Genomic DNA, 16,665 nt, shown 5'->3' with positions numbered 1-16,665 from the left:
GACACTTTTACTCCACCCCATGTGTCTCCTGAACTACCATGTAACTCCGGATAACACCAGATCACCAACCTCTGAAAGTCAGGAGGTGGGGTAATTTGGGCAGGCGTCTGCGGAGGTGGGTAGGAGTCCACTACAGGCAACTGATGACCCACAGTGGGCTCATTAAATAAAACACACTAATTTCTAGATTTTCACATCAATTTTTCATTAGTTTTGTAGACGGCTTGTTTCCAAACGTGGTCTCATCAAATATCTTGTTTGATCTTTGTAACTCAGGAAAGTGTCTGAGTTCATGGTAGTTTGCCCATTTCAGAGGAGGGAATGTGGATTCAGAGCAGCTATGTGGCTTGTCTCAGGTCACACAACTAAAAACAGAGGAACTGGGCCTAGAAATCTGCTCTTCCAACCCATGGATGAATGCAAATGGATTTTTAACTTCTCACAAATGGATCTGGGGAACAACAAACATTGCGATTACCTATAGGGCATCATGTTTCACATGTTTCGCATGAAAGCAGAGAGAAATGCTAAGGTATGTATGAATTAGATAGAATGGAGCTTTTCATAGGATGATTTTGAGCCGTTTAAACCAGATTGCTTTGTTCTTGCAGACACGTTACTCACAACAATTCCCTAGATCTTAAGAAAGAGGGAAATGTAAACTCTCCATCAGGAATTGTACTAAAAGCTCCATGTTAAATGGAAGTGCTTAATGTGGTTGCTTAACTCCTGCAAGATACAAACGTTCAGAAGCCCAGTAGAGGAAATAATAATTCTCAAACATAAGATAGATTCACAATGGGGGATCAAAACAAATAAGCTTTTAGTTAGCCCTTGATATCAAGGTTTTCACAAGATATAATGAAATAGCCACATAGAAGTCAGGCTTGAGAGAGAGACTCCCATCGTGCAGTGGAGGAGACGGATTTCTTCTGTCTCCTATACTTGTATTTTTGCTTTTGCAAACAGCTCAGGGACAGTGCCTCCGCCAACACCTCAGAGCTTCCCTATGCGTTGTTCTTTTGACAATTATGCTGTGAATGTCAAACAACAGAAATATGAATGTAACATCGAAACTGGCTGTGGTCCCACCTACAAATTGCCAGCATCATCTAAACACAAAGACAGCTCTTAACTTGATAACCAGTGAATCTTTCAAGAAATTGTCTTTGTTCTTTGGCCTTACACTTTTGTGACCTTAAATGAAATGAGACGTCCTTCAAAGAAATACCAAGCCCAACATCTAAGGTATGCGATGTCAAAGAGACGATTCATTTACGACGCATCAGAGTATGAAAGCACAACAGCAAGTCTTCACCAAGAACACAGAACAGTGGTTTTGTGACATCCTTGACTGTGAGAATAACTGCTACCAAGTCTCATGCTGAACACGACAGTCATCACATTTTATAAGCCAACTCACTAAACCAAAATTCATCTGGCCGTGCAATCTGATGATCCAGGCCAGTTCTGCTCAGCCGCCTCTTCAGATACCTTCTTCCTTCTTCACTGGTCCATGGACGTTGCCCCGAAACTGACCTCTTAACTCCACGTGGACATGCACATCTTCAAGTTAGAATTTGCTGATATAAATGTATAAGGTTAAGCAGCACCCACAAATTTCAAAAAAAAACTACTGTAACAGGTGTGACACTGTCAGGCTATACAGTATAACACAAGCATTTCACTTCACAATTGAGCTTGGATGCTCCCCGGAATCCTCATGGTAATGAACTGACTTAAGGAGATTGGCTAGGATGACATCATCAGAGAGAACTGTCAGGTATTTGATCCCACACCCTCTTGATACACACAATTTTATCCCATGTCATCGGACTGCTCATATCCACATTTTGCCACTTCCTTTACTTCATCTAAGCCCTCTGCATATTTCTAAGTAGAAATTACAACCAGCTCAGTATCTACAGCTGCCATTTTTATCCTCCTGCACTTGTCCAGGGGGAGACTCAGGAATCTTTGTGCATCCCTCTTTACCTAAACCTAAAAAATGTCTCAATTTCTATTCTTCTGCTAAAGCATAAGGCTGAAATGACACAGGAAAAAAAAATCTTGAGCCATACTTACATTTCTGGTAATATCTAACATAATTTTAAGGTGGAGCCAGAAATTCTCTGAACAGGTTAGATCACTGGAGGTCTAGCGTATTTAAAGGCCTCTAACCATCTGACCCTCTCCCAGGTCAGAGAGATTTTAAACCCCTCTTGTGCAGAAATCTGAGGCACACAGTAATGCTTGTCACACATGCAAAATCAGTAAACTTTCTTTTTTTATTTAGATATAATGGACATATAACATTATATCAGCTTCAGGTGTACAACAGCATGATTCAGTATTTGCATATATTAGAAAATGCAAAATGATTACCACGGTAAGTCTAGTTAAAATCCATCACCGTATATAGTTATGAAATTTTTCTTGTGATGAAAGCTTTAAGCCTAGCAGCTTTCAAATATGCCATTCTGTACATTAGGTCCCCAGGAGTCATTTAATTTCTAGTTAGAAGTCTGTACTTTTAAGTCTCTTCTCCCATTTTGCTCCCTCTACCTGACCCCCATCTACCTCTGGCAACCACCAATCTGTTTTCTGTATCCATGAAAAGTACTTGCTCACCCTAAACATGGAGGAGATCTGAAAATTCGTTTTTTTGTAATACCTCGTAATGCCTTTTACCATCTCCCTCATTTCAAACTAAATATCAATATCCACCATCCTGGTGAAATGGGTATAAAGGCCAAAAACTCACAGACAAAATACCACATATATTTTTTAAATTTGAGCTTTCTGATACTCATTCCCCAGAATTAAAAAAAATTAAGATTTATTGATTTATTGATTTGAAAGAGAGAGTGGGTACACGAGTCAGGGAGAGGTAGAGGAATAGAACCTTCAAGCAGACTCCCCACTGAGCACAGAACCCTACACAGTACTAGAGTCCATGACTCATTATATCATGACCTAAGCCAAAACCAGGAGTCAGAAGCCCAAACGAATAAGCCACCCAAGCCCCCAGAATTAAAATTTTTTAAAGTACAATCTGATTTTTCTCTTAATGTATAACACCAGTACAATCTGATTTTTCTCTTAATGTATAACACCAAGTAGATTGCAACTGTATCTAGTTCTCAAAAATCTCCCTCCCTCTCAGGTCTCAAAAGTATTTTCTCTCAAGGCTATTACGTCTACCATGGATGACAAAAGTCTATTTTGAAACTCCAAAGCTGAGAATTTCTTTCCCTTTCCATTTCTGTGGCACCACCATACAGCAGGCAGTAAATAGAGAATGAATTCATGGCTGCCTAAATGGAGGAGGATCAAGAACGATAGGAAATACTCATTTTAAAAAAATTGCTGAAGAGTTTGATCATATTTGCCTTCACATCATATCTCCTGACTTAAAACATTCTTTGTTGAACATCCTCTGAGACTAGAAGGTCATATTTCACTAAGGAAGATTAACAGATATGGTTCTCTCTCTTTTTTGTCCAAACAACTAAGTCCCTTGGCCTCCACCACCTCACAGAGAGCCTCCTCATCCTACTGAGGTCCTAACACACACATACAACTGCCTGAGGTCCAGCCTGCTGAAGTCGCATTCTTGCGTCCAAACACCAGAGAGAAGCCTCCAATGAGGAGGAGGAGGGTGCTGCAGAGGGGAGCTATCACCCAGTCTGAACCCTTTCTCTACCCTGCCCCTGGGTCAGAGGAGGTGGGTGTCAGGGTGTCAGGCTACTCATCTCAGAAAACAAGAATTATGGCTCAACAATCTGTATTAAAATTCAGCTCTGTCATGATGCTTTACTAGTGATCTTCCCCAACCAGCATACGATCAGATTATAAGGAAGCCCAGGACGTCAGGAAAGCCAGGGGTCTTGTCAGTGGTATTGTCTACATTTTAGTGCACTTGTGAAAGCGGCCTGTGTAACTGAGTACTAACTGCCTTTATTCTCCTTGTCATAATCACTTCTTCAGTGGATGTTGTCATTAATTTCTTTGCAAAGGCGGCCCTTGGTAGACTTAATTTGGTCAAGCTCCTTATTCAAGTAAAACCTCTTCCCAACTCAGGTATTTATGGACAAAGAATTTCAACTTTGTGGACATAAAATAACAGAGAGCTGAAGGCAGATGAGGGTGAGAGCTTGGTGAGGAGGTGCTGCAAGATGGCCTGTGGGTCATCCCGCAGGAAGTGGTTCCGTCAAGCCCGTGTGCGAGTGCTGGACTCCGGCTGAGCAGGTTTCTACACAGACCCTGCCTCTACTTGTTAATTATGACCCATTTTCTCAACAAGAGGGGATTTTCTTCAGGAAGTTCTGCTGACAAAGCTTTCATCATTTTCCAGGGAGGCTGGGTGCTGTTTGTTTACGTGATTGCTATCAAAGCTGCCACAGGGTGACCTGAAGCAAACACGCAGCTCCCCAAGGAAAGAAAAGAGCCCCAAAGTCTTCTGTGTTCAAGTCGAAAAAGACTCTTGAGGGGAACTGTGTTCAGTGTGTGAGAATTGGAGGACTGTTTCACTCCGTGTGCTGAGTTTGCAGTCGACACATGAGCGAGTGATTGGGTTTGCATATCTTCTGAAACGATAAAAAGTGGCTGTCATTGAGTCTCCCCCCTTTACTCTTCACCACCCAGTGAGGCTGCCCTCAGTGATCCTGCACCATCCGATGGATCATGCTTTTTAACTGATGCCGATGGCCTCTCTGGTCCAGTTCCCAGGACAAGTGGCAGTGGAGCGCCATGTTAGAAGTTTATTCCCACCCTCTCATGCTCAGCCTTGCACACATTCATTGGGCCAAGATGGCAAAATCGAGAACACTTTCCAGCACTTGGCTGTGTGGGCACCATTTCACTCCTCGAACTCAAGGACTCCACGTCTTGAGTGTGGGCCACCAGCCTAGACTCACTTTTCTCAAAGAAGTTATACATCAAGAGATTTCATCCCCTTCCCTTCCACAAGACCTCAGCCAATGCTGTCATAACCCACAGTGACAGCTCTCTAAGTTGATCTGGGGTGAATTCAGGTACCTTAAGTCTCTAAAGTCGGTGGGTTCCTGATGGAAATGGATCTACTTCACACCAGTGATCAGCTTCACATGCTAGAGCACTCAACAGATGGCTAGAGCACCCAACAAAGTCACAAGAAATGTTGGTTTTACCAAAACCCAGAAAAAAATGGCTGCTAACCTGCCAACTTCTGCATCACCTAGAGACATGCCTAAGTATACTTCCAAGTATCAAAGTAGTTTTCCAAATATATAATCACAGAGTGAAGAAAGTAAGAGTTTGGACATGTTACGAAGTTAAAAAAAAAAAAAAGCTTTGTGGAAAAGATATATGAGCCTACTATATGCATATGTACAGCCATGTAAATAGCTACTCATAAACTTTCCCAGGGAAACAATAACTTATGCCAACTGAGTAGCCAAGAATTCTGATTCCATTTATTTGGCTATCTGGAAATCCTCTATTTCTAAAATGATTTCTAGTCTCACACCCTAGAGCCCCAGAAGTCTATTTTGTTCAGCCACAGCTGTTGGTGATTTCTTAAAAGCAGCCATATACACACATGCATTGAAGCTCCTCATTCTTCTTCCACACCAAAACCCAAATGCATGGTACTATCAGCTGGGCATGCACATAAGCCTTGACCATGAACAAACTATCTTCCTGGGAATTACTTTTCCAAGTGGAGAGATTTAAAGTTTTCAGGCCGAGTGCCACAGTAAACACTTCACTTGACCACTTGACATGGCAATGAAATTTTGCCAGGGTTAGGACTAACCCAAAGGAAAACCAGATCGGCACAGCTCCAAAGCCCCATTTCTTGATGGGTGTGCATAAATGCTCATCCTAAAGGAATAATGCAGGACAGGTGATCCTCTCAAGGCCATAAGAGAAAACCAGTTGAAGCCTGTAGTTCTCAGAAGAGGACAGGCTGCCTAAAGAAACTGCGTATTGCTCGCATGTTGACCACCTTTAGCAGAGCCATGTCACCTTCCCTTCTGCATAATAAGCATCCATATATGTGTTCTCCCGGGACTCCTATTACTAGTCCCTGCGTAGATCAGGGACAGATCAGCGGTGAAGAAATAGCTTGCTCAGCCACCCTCTGACCTCCATTATGCATAATGCCATTTAGCCACGAACATAACTTTTGTTAAAAGAAGAAGAAGAAGAAGAAGAAAGAAGAAGAAGAAGAAGAAGAAGAAGAAGAAGAAGAAGAAGAAGAAGAAGAAGGTCTGTACAGAGCATATACATGGAAGAAAGAAAACACACACACACACACACACACTAGACAAAATAGCTGCCAGCCCCTCCAGCCCAGGAGGAAAAAATAGTTTGGGCCTCTTACTATTTCCATAGCGTTCATCTCCCAGGAATGAGTCACCCCGTGGGAACATACTGTCTCTCCTCCGTTACTACTCAAGCCCTCCGCTCTTGGCCTACATTTCTCTCCAGGTTTTGCCTCCAGTTATTCAGGCACCAGCTGAGAAATGAAGAGTTATCAGTAACCTGAGTGCAATTCTCACCTGTTAAATATTAAATATTTCAAATGGTCTCTGAAAAGGGGGGAGACTCAATGACAGCCACTTTTTATCGTTTCAGAAGATATGCAAACCCAATCACTCGCTCATGTGTCGACTGCAAACTCAGCACACGGAGTGAAACAGTCCTCCAATTCTCACACACTGAACACAGTTCCCCTCAAGAGTCTTTTTCGACTTGAACACAGAAGACTTTGGGGCTCTTTTCTTTCCTTGGGGAGCTGCGTGTTTGCTTCAGGTCACCCTGTGGCAGCTTTGATAGCAATCACGTAAACAAACAGCACCCAGCCTCCCTGGAAAATGATGAAAGCTTTGTCAGCAGAACTTCCTGAAGAAAATCCCCTCTTGTTGAGAAAATGGGTCATAATTAACAAGTAGAGGCAGGGTCTGTGTAGAAACCTGCTCAGCCGGAGTCCAGCACTCGCACACGGGCTTGACGGAACCACTTCCTGCGGGATGACCCACAGGCCATCTTGCAGCACCTCCTCACCAAGCTCTCACCCTCATCTGCCTTCAGCTCTCTGTTATTTTATGTCCACAAAGTTGAAATTCTTTGTCCATAAATACCTGAGTTGGGAAGAGGTTTTACTTGAATAAGGAGCTTGACCAAATTAAGTCTACCAAGGGCCGCCTTTGCAAAGAAATTAATGACAACATCCACTGAAGAAGTGATTATGACAAGGAGAATAAAGGCAGTTAGTACTCAGTTACACAGGCCGCTTTCACAAGTGCACTAAAATGTAGACAATACCACTGACAAGACCCCTGGCTTTCCTGACGTCCTGGGCTTCCTTATAATCTGATCGTATGCTGGTTGGGGAAGATCACTAGTAAAGCATCATGACAGAGCTGAATTTTAATATAGATTGTTGAGCCATAATTCTTGTTTTCTGAGATGAGTAGCCTGACACCCTGACACCCACCTCCTCTGACCCAGGGGCAGGGTAGAGAAAGGGTTCAGACTGGGTGATAGCTCCCCTCTGCAGCGTTCTGGCCCAGCCTCCCTCCCCATTTGATGGCCAGCTCCACTGATGGTCAGCATGGTTGAGTGGGACTTTCTGATCACAGTGCTCGAGATAGCAGAGTGTGGTAAAGAAGAATCGCCACTAGCCAAACCTAACAGGCCCTCCGCATTCACACCTGTCTCCTGCTCTAATTAAAAATTCAAGGTAAGGGCGCCTGGGTGGCTCAGTCGATTAAGTATCCAACTCTTGATTCCAGCTCAGGTCATGATCTCAGGGCTGTGAGAGGGAGCTCCATGTGAGGCTCTGTGCTGGGCTTGGAGCCTGCTTGAGATTCTCTTCTCAACTTCTGTCCCTCCCCACACATATAGCTGTCTCTCAAAAAAAAAAAATGATTTTCAAGGTAAATGACTCTACCAAGAGATTAAAATCAAACACCTTTTCCTTAAGGTTGGTAGAGATCACACATCTGAGAACTCAGTGTGTAGCCACAAACCCCACACGCAGAAAGGCTAAATGATGAACAAACGTGCAGAAGCTAGCTGGTTCACCAGTTACCTAGAGAAAAGTTGCCACCTCAGCAAGGCCTGCTGTTCAGGAAGTTTGGGTTGTGGCCACGTAAAGACAGGACTACGGTTACAGAGACTGTGCACCGGGGCTTTGTGACACAGACTGTTACAGTCTGGTAAAGGGGGTTCTTCCCTATAGAATAAGATAATGGACACAATCAGTCATCTTACTAATTTATTTTCTGTATTCTATGTGTTTTTCTCTCCTAATTAAAAAGCCATTTTCCATTCTGTAATTACCTCAAAAACAAATATACCATACTACCTCTTGGGCTAAGCAATCTGGAAAATTAAATTCCAGAATATGAATTAGATAGCTGGAAACATGTTATCTCATTTTATATATTTATACGCACATATGTAATTATAGATCTATCATATATAGTACCCCACATGACATAATATATATAAATGTATATTTAACATAAAATTTTTATAAACTTTTAGTCATTTAAAATGTTTTATTTTCATATTGAGCTCAAAAGCTTCTTCCATTGCTATGGGGAAGAAGACGTAAGAATGCTCCGTTTCAGTACCTCTGCTGTTTATGTAATCACTACTGTAATCTCAACCTACAATTTATATTATTAGATTATTTGGGTTTTCTACTCTATGCTGCACTGCAGAAAAGAATAAGTTTCCCTGAAGAGGAACCATGTGTAAGGTAGGTGTTATGGACAAAACTGTGTCCCTACCAAATTTATATGTTGAAGTACTAACCCTCAATGGGACTATCTTTGGAGAGAGGGCTTTTAAGGTGGAAATTAAGTCATTGGGGTGGGGGGTCTCTGACATGATAGGACTGGTGTCCTTTTCAGAAGAGGCAAAGGCACCAGAGACACCTCTCCCAATGTGCACATGCAGGACACAGACCACATGAAGCACGGTGAGAAGGCAGCCATCTGCAAACCAGGATGAGAGTTCTCACCAGAAACCAACCCTGCCGGACCTTGATCTGGGATTTCCAGCCCCCAGAGCTGTGAGAAAGTAAACGTCTGTTGTTTCAGCCTCCCAGCCTGTGGTGCTCTGTAATGGCAGCCTGAGCAGACTAACGCACCGCCCTGGCACAGAACGAAACTGTCTTGTTGCACATTCCCGTACCAAGAATCATGGTGCTCCCTACTGCACAAGGAATGAGATCTTAGGGACACCGCTTCCAACTACAGCAGAAACACATTAAAAATAACACAGGGGCAAGACATGGCCTCATGTTCTACACTTGGCTATTGTGTTTATTTAAGTGAGCTAAGGTATCTGGATGGCTTTAAGTTCAATCTATGTTGATAAAGCAGAAAGTCACACGAGTAAGGTGAAAATTCAAAGGTGTGTTTAAAACCAGGGCCAGAATGTGAGACATTTTGACGTGAAACCCATTATTGGAAAAGATAAGCATACTGAAAGAATTCAGAATGTCTCGTGTCAATGAAATCTAAAGTTTCTCTGATCAGTTATTTTATACTATGTACTTGGTGTGAAATAAATGAAAAAAAAATGTTTTCAGGTTTAAGAAGAAATATTTGACATTTCTGTTGTCTTTACTATTAAAAGTACAGTAAATACTGGGAAACAGAATTCAGCTCTACCTCACAAGTTACAGCATCGATAATCAGACTGATGCTAAGAAAAACTCAAGGTAAGTGATAATACTTCCCTTCCCTGAGGAATGCCCCTGGTTTGGACACACTATGCCTACAAATCATACACTCAGCTGCTGTCTTCTTACCTATAGATCAGATTCTGTTGGGTACACAGAACATTTTCTGTTTATAGTTTTTAGTCTTATTTAGTTTGTGATTTCACAAAATCTAGATTTCTTTTGATGAAAAATCAGATCTAGCAACTCTTACTGGAGTCTAGGAGCAAGTGTTCCTCTGGAGGTGCATGATTCCCCAATTCCCCAGACCCACTCAAGACCCCTTTGTTCGTTTTCTTACCTCCCTGGCTCCTTCAGACATTTTATGTATTACCACTACTTTAATATTGGGATTTTTTTTAAGATGTTATTTATTTAAAAGAAAGATTTTATTTATTTTGTGAGAGAGAGAGAGAGCATGAGCAAGGGGAGAGGCAGAGGGAAAGAGAGAATCTTAAATAGACTCTGCACTGAGCATAGAGCCTGATGCAGGACTCAATTTCATGACCTTGAGATCTTGACCCGAGCTGAAATCAAGAGTTGGATGCTTAGCCAACGGAGCTATCCAGGGGCCCCTGGGATTTTTTTTTTTTTAAGAAAGCCAATGTAAAGCACCTGGGTGGCTCAGTCGATTGGGCATCAGCATTTGGCTCAGGTTATGATCTCAGGGTCCTGGGATCAAGTCCCACATGGCACTCCCTGCTCAGCTGGGAACCTATGGCTCCCATTCTCTCTCTGTCCCATCTCCCCACTCAGATGCTCTCTCTCTCTTGAATAAATAAATAATTTTAAAATAAGACAAAAGTAAGCCAATGTATTGGTCTTCCCTCTCCATCAATATTTTCCTTTCTACAAACCAATCATAATTGGAGGCTGTAATGTCTGGATGGCAAGTAGAGTAGGGAGAAAGAACTGACAGTCATACATCTGATCTTGGGAAGCACAGTCCAGGAAAGCAGATAAAATAGAAGAGGTAAAGACAGAAAGATGTGCAGCCATGTGTATATTTTAAATTTTTATATACTCAGTACATGTTATATAGACTCAGTATATGTAATCACATTAGAGGATAGAGATGGTGTTGGAAGAGCATCAGAACTATACTAGATGAAGACTGAATGGATCCTGAGGTTTGGGGTAGGAAACATACACTCAGCCTGCCACCCAGTTCTGGATTTGAGAAGGGGATTCAGTGGTGATAGCAAGTGAGGCCAGACTCCGCACAGCAAGTCTGCAGAGATCACAGATCTCTCCTAAGGTGAGAATGACTCATGGAGAGGCAGTGGGGTGGGTGTGCATTAGCTGGGCTCACACACACACACAACTGCAGAAATGTGGAGGGAGAACATTATCCCAAAGATTCTGACACAGCTCTAAAAATAACCTGGCACAAAAAAAGTCTTTAAATTGTTAGCATTTAAAAAAAAAAAAACCTTAAGATTAAGTATATGCACATGGTTGTGCAACCATCACCACCATCCATCTCTAGAACACTTTCATCTTCCCCAACTGCAAGCCTGCAACCAGAAAAAGTAACTCCCTGTTCTCTCCTCCCACAGCCCCTCCCTCCTCTCTTCTGTCTTTATGAATTTGACTACTTTGGGAACCTCATATAAGTAGAATCATACACTATGATCCTTTGGTGACTGACCTACTTTAACATTTTAAAATAGTTATGCTATGTAAAACAAATGAACAAAGAAAAAAAGTGACAAACAAAAACACAGGCTGTTAGATACGGAGAACAAACTGGTGGTTGCCAGAGGGGGGACTGGGAGGGGTGGTGGGTAAAACAGATAAAGAGCACACTTACCATGATGAGCACTGAGAAATGTACAGAATTGTTGAATCACTATATCTATCGTACACCTGAAACGAATATAAAACTGCATTTTGGGGCACCTGGGTGGCTTTGTGGTTCAGCACCTGCCTTCGGCTCAGGTCATGATCTCAGGGTCCTGGGATAGAGTCCTGCACTGAGCTCCCTCCAAGGAGCCTGCTTCTCCCTTTGTCTATATTTCTGCCTCTCCTTCTGTGTCTCTCATGAATAAATAAATAAAATCTTTAAAAAAATGCTGCATGTTAATTATACTTGATTTTATTAACATTTAAATTTTAAAAACAAAGAATAAAATGGTTGTGCTATGTGTATTTTTACACACACACACACACACACACACAAAAGAAAAGACTCAAGGAATCACTTACTTTCTTTATGAAATAGGAGCAGAAAATCACAAGGGAAAAATAAGCAAAAGGCTTTATTGGAAAAAAGCCGACAGGACAAGAAGATGAGTAGAATGAGGGAGAATTGCAGATAAATTTCAAAATGGAGAAGAACATTAAAATTGACACAGCAGAGAGTAATACAGCTAAACAGCTGCTATAGAAAATTGAATCTGAAGTATGAATGACAAACATAAAATAAGCCCCTAATATATAGAGAACATTGTCCCGGGCACATAGCAAGTATTCTAGAAGGGGCAACCGTGATTATATTTGGGAGACAGGGGTGTGAGAAGATCTTCATGATAGAGAAAAGAATAAATAAATAGATTGAGGGAAGATGTGAAGGACACATGACCCAGAGGCTTCCCAAAAACTTCACAACACATTCCAGGCAAAGCCAAGACAAACAAAACAGATGGACCACAGTGATTTTAATGGCAAGGATTTTTTTTTTTTTTAATCCACAGCACAGGAAAAACAAACAAAAAAAGAGGATACCTAAAGAGGGGAAAAAATGTTTTGTTTTTTTTTTAAGATTATATTTTTTTATTTATGAGAGAGAGAGAGGCAGAGACACAGGCAGAGGGAGAAGCAGGGCTCCATGCAGGGATCCTGATGTGGGACTCGATCCCCGGTCTCCAGGATCATGCCCTGGGCCAAAGACAGGCGCGAAACCACTGAGCCACCCAGGGATCCCCCCCAAAATGTTTTTCTTTATATATTTTTTCTTCTACACTAAATGCCACAAAAAATAAACAAAAATAAACAGAGTAACATGTATTATATTTAAGGAGTTTAAGGGTTATGATCTGCAGATTATTCTTTCAACAAAGATACTGAAAAACTACCACTAGCCAATCAAGAAATGAGCCAAAACCAAGGACCAAAGAACAGGAAAATCAAAGTTAAAAATAAAAAAGAGGAGTGTATGGGGTGGAGGTTTCTGATAAAACACCCAATCACAAAAATCCCTATTTAGCATCACCACCTAAAATCACCAAAACTGACTGAATTACCCACATTTAGGAAGCTAAAAATACAAACAAGTCTTAATCAAGATTTAAAGCAAAATACATCATTATGATTGCTATTTCTTACTGGGGGAATGAATAATCTTGTTACTGAACGTAACACATTCCTGCAGGATTACTTATTCCACATGGAGTCTTACCACAGGGTTCAAACTCCCCCATGAAAGTCAGGTTGGTGGTCAGAGGTGGTGATCATACACAGGGGCCATCAGATTATTCTCCCCCTTCTTGTGGGTGTTTGCAATGCAGCATATTAAAAAGTTTCAAAAACAGGAAAAAGACAAGTGTAAGAAGGGGGGTGGAATTCCAGAAGTTAAAAACAAAACCTTTATGTATAGCTTTAAACCAGCTACTTTACCAAAATTAAGAAAAGTGTAAGCTCAAGTTAAGAGATACAAGTTTGAGAATGTCTCCCTCAAAGTTCCAGGTTAGCTTACCAACTAAAGCAGGTGTGGACTCAAAAGAACTGCTCAAAATAACAACAACTACTTGGCAAAGCAAAGGTATCCAATTTACCCTCCTCAGTAGGGAATATAGAAGGCAAAATGTGTTATTTTTTCCTAATTTACACATTAGGATTACATAATGAAGAAAATAAAATGTCAAAACTGACTCTAGGGGGCACCCAAGTGGCTCAGGTCATGATCCCAGGGTCCTGGAATTGAGCCCCGCGTTGGGTTCTATGCTCAATACAGAGTCTGCTCCTCCCTCTGCCCCTCTCCTTACCACTACGGCTCTCTCTTCCCTCAAATAAATAAATAAAATCTTAAAAAAAAAAAAAAAAAGGCTGATCCTAAGACATGTTAACAAATGATACTCAAGAAAAAACTGGAAGAAAATTTAAAACAAAACTTTTTAAGTAAGATTTTATTTGAATAAAATTATGTATTAGTATTTTTCCTTCTTTCTCTCCATGTCTGTATTTTCCAAATCTCCTTTAATACACATGGTAACAGGAACTTTCCAGAACGCTTTGTGAAAAGCAGAGGAGCAGGGCCTGCCCAAGCTGTGCTCAGCAACGCATTCATTCCCACTCCCCCACACTGGCCTCAGCCCACTCACCAGCTGTAGAAAATGGTGAAAGAACCACTTACTATGATGTTTGGGGTCAAAACCCAATGTCACCCAGAAATAATTGAAAAAGGCTTACAGGACACTGGCCCTGCAGTTACCACTCTGAAAAGAATCCAAATGAAGGACAGAAGTTTAAACAGATTTCTCAAGCTAATGAAGTGCTCTCTGATGCAAAGAAAAGGGAATTATATGACAGAGGAGCATAGGCAATTAAAGAACGTGGGAGTGGGTGGTGGTTTGGGTTCCCTCATGGACATCTTTGATATGATTTTTTGGAGGAGAAGGAAGGATGCAGTGAGAAAGGAGAGGTAAAAATGTTGTGCATCAGCTCTCAGTAATCTTAGAAGATTTATACGACGGTGCAACAAGAAACCTAGCTCTGCAAAAGAATGTGATTTGTGACAAATGTGAAGGCCGAGGTGGTAAGAAAGGAGCAGTAGAATGTTGTTCCAGTTGCCAAGGTTCTGGAATATAAATAAGAATTCACCAGAATGGTTCAGCAACTTCAGCCTGTGTGCATGGAGCGCCAGGGCCAGGGGGAATGGATCCATTCAGTCCTAAAGACTGATGTAAAGGCTGCAATGGAAGGAAGATAATTCAAGAGAAGAAGGTTCTAGAAGTTCATATTGACAAAGGCAGGAAAGATGGCCAGAAAATAACATTCCATGGTGACAGAGACCAAGAGCCGGGACTGGAACCAGGAGATACTATGATCGTTTTAGATCAGAAGGACCATGCTGTTTTTACTCAGCCAGGAGAAGACCTATTCATGTGTACACATACACAGCTGGTCGAAGCACTGTGCAGCTTTCAAAACCCAGTATCTACTCTTGACAACCAAACCACTGTCATCACCTCTCAGCAAGGTCAGATTGTCAAGCACGGAGATATCAAGTGTGTGCTAAATGAAGGCATGCTAATTGATTGTAGACCATATGAGAAGGGTTGTCTCATCATGGAATTTAAGGTAAACTTTCCTGAGAATGGCTTTCTCCCTCCTCTCCTTTCTCTCTTTGCTGGAAAAACTCCTACCTGAGAGGAAAGAAGTAGGAGAAACTGATGAAATGGACCAGGTAGGACTGGTGGACTTTGATCCAAATCAAGAAAGATGGCGCCATTACAATGGGGAAGCATATGAGAATGAACATCATCCCAGAGGTGCTGTTCCGTGTCAGACCTCTTGATGGGGCCAGTGAACAGCACTGCTGGCATTTTATATGCTGTAGTGAATGAGTAAAGGACTAAAATCATAGCTCACTACTTGTTACTGTTTTTGTTCTAATATTCAACCATGGCAGTGTTTTAAAAGTTAAATGAAGAATACACTCAAATACAAAAGCTCAAGAAATTACACATAGTAACAGTTATAATGAGATTTCCAAATCTCTTTTAATATATATAGTAACAATTATAATTGTAACAATTTATAATATTTTAACATCTGGGGTTTTTCTCTTGCCCAGGTCTTGAAGACATTTGGAGAGTGTCATGGCCTGAATGTCTGTGTCCCTGTCCAAGCCATATGTGATGGTCATCCCCAGTTTGATGGTATTTAGAAATGGGATTTTTAAGAAGTGATTAGGTCATGAGGGTGGAGCCCTCATGAATACGATTAGTGCCCTTAACCTTTGTTAAGGTCTCTTTAGACCCCAGAAGGCTCCCTTGTACTTTCTGCCTCATATTGTGAGGACAATGTGAGATGGTGGTCTATGAACCAGGAAGAGGGTGGTCTCCAGACACAGAATCTATAGGCACCTGATCTTGGAATTCTAACCTTCAAAACTGAAAAAAAAAAAAAAATCCATCATTTAAGTTTTTTTTTTATTTTCTTTATTTGAGAGAGAGAGAATGAGTGAAAAAGTATGAGGGGGAGAGACAGAGGGAGAAGCAGACCTCCCTCTGAGCAGGAAGTGATGCAGGGCTCAACTCCAGGACCCTGAGATCATGATCTGAGCTGAAGGCAGATGCTTAACTGACTGGGTCACCCAGGCTCCCCAAAATCCCATTTTTTTATAAGCTACCCCGTCTATGGTATTTTTGTTATGGCAGCCAGAAGAAACCTAAAGAGACAAGATTTTAAAGTAAAAATGAGACTGAATTTGTTATTCATTTATTCATATATCTTACCAAAAATAAAGTATACAATATTGAAAGTAATTCAATATTGAAATGAAATAAGGTGGATACAAAAATATAAGAATCACCAACTAATTTTTTTTAGTCCAGAAATTTCACAAATGCAACTAAGGGCCTTATAATGACAATGGCATCCACTGATAAGCTCAATTTTCTGGATGGAAATTAAAAGCTCCATAAGCCTGAGGAGGTTTATTTTCTGTGTACCTCTTCTATTATATTGGTGCCATTTTGATCATCACTGAACTGGTAGTTGCTTTGCTCCTTCAAAGCTCTCACTAGAAAAAAAAAAAAAAGGATTCTCATCTATTCCATAATGAGAAGCTCTCAATCGTTAGTCAAATGACCATATTCAAAACCTGTATTTTCTACAAAGCATACTACCATTTTAGCATTTTCCTTGATAAAGTATCGCTTTATGATATGCCTCAGACTTTAACCTACTTTCTTGTTACACACATTTTAATCTGA

General features: G+C 41.2%; 1 pseudogene; it reads left to right on the top strand.

Annotated features, from left to right (window-relative positions):
* LOC129495468 (dnaJ homolog subfamily A member 1-like) overlaps nt 1–15,291 on the top strand; it is a 34,618-nt pseudogene extending 19,327 nt beyond the window's left edge.
* The last annotated feature ends 1,374 nt before the right edge of the window (nt 15,292–16,665 follow it).

Source organism: Nyctereutes procyonoides, unplaced genomic scaffold, assembly GCF_905146905.1.
Source record: "Nyctereutes procyonoides isolate TBG_1078 unplaced genomic scaffold, NYPRO_anot_genome, whole genome shotgun sequence".
Lineage (NCBI taxonomy): Eukaryota > Metazoa > Chordata > Mammalia > Carnivora > Canidae > Nyctereutes > Nyctereutes procyonoides.
This window is presented reverse-complemented; position numbering and strand designations above follow the sequence as displayed.